This window comes from Belonocnema kinseyi, chromosome 6 (assembly GCF_010883055.1).
Source record: "Belonocnema kinseyi isolate 2016_QV_RU_SX_M_011 chromosome 6, B_treatae_v1, whole genome shotgun sequence".
NCBI classification, from domain to species: Eukaryota; Metazoa; Arthropoda; class Insecta; order Hymenoptera; family Cynipidae; genus Belonocnema; species Belonocnema kinseyi.
Window position 1 is genome coordinate 71,976,356 of NC_046662.1, and position 1,070 is coordinate 71,977,425.

General features: G+C 44.1%; 1 protein-coding gene across 1 annotated transcript in view; it reads left to right on the forward strand.

Moving 5' to 3' along the window:
• Positions 1-1,070, forward strand: part of LOC117175115 (zinc finger protein 236-like) — an 82,567-nt gene that overhangs the window by 9,348 nt on the left and 72,149 nt on the right. The window lies entirely within an intron of this gene.

Here is a 1,070-nt window from a genome sequence, read left to right on the forward strand (position 1 = left end):
AAGAGATCTGAGCTCGTTCTTCGTCCATGGAACTACTCCAAATGAATAGAGTAGTACCGGGACGGCAAGCATGTTCGTTGCAGATACTTTGTTCCTCACCGATAGTTCGGAAGACCAAATCTGTCGCAGTTGCAGTCTGTTTTTAGCATAGATCTTAAGATCGTCCATGTAAAATACATGAGTGACCTTCTACTTTCGATCTGCAGGTTTGCCGCACAAGTACCCGTCGGAATGGCGAAGTGCTAGAGATAGTGGCAATAATGTAAGGCAAAAGAGGAGTGGGCTCATGGTGTCGCCCTGAAAGACACCTGTCTGAAAGGTGATCTTCTTAGTTGTCACACGATTTTTTCCAGATGAGATAGTAAATCTGGTTTTCCAAAGCGGCATCAATCTCTCTATGCACCCAACTATTTGCGGATGAACCTTTAAGATTTCCAAAAGACAGATGGTAAGTCTATGGGAGGTCGAATCGAAAGCTTTCCGGTAATCAATCCAGGCCATCGATAGGTCACGCTGGTAGAATGCTGAATTTTTACAAAAACATCTATCGATGAGCAGGTTCTCCCGACATCCGGCTACGCCTTTCTTTGAGCCTCGTTGTTCATACATTTCTTGCCACACAGGTTCAATTGCCCGAACAATCCTATCATTTAGGATAGCTATGAATATATTATACAGCGTGTTCAGACAAGTTATTGGCCTGTAATTCTTCGGGTCAGCTAAGTTGCCTATTTTCGGCAGAAGTATTGTGCGCCCTTCCACCAACCACTCTGGAATCGGCTCTTCCGACTTTAAATATGAGGTGAAAATACGGGCCAAATGCTGATGGGTTGAAGAAAACTTCTTCCACCAGAAGGTTTTGATACAATCTGGCCCCGGTGCGGAATAGTTCTTCATCCCTCTTCATACTTTTTTCATATATATATATGTGTATATATATATATATATACGAGCCCCCATTCGGTTCGTTTTTGATTCCTCTAGAATCAAACCGAAGGACCTATGACAAAGCCACCGAACGCGTCCTCGGGTTGCGGATAGAGGGTCCCTGTACCAAGGGTTTCTGCTGA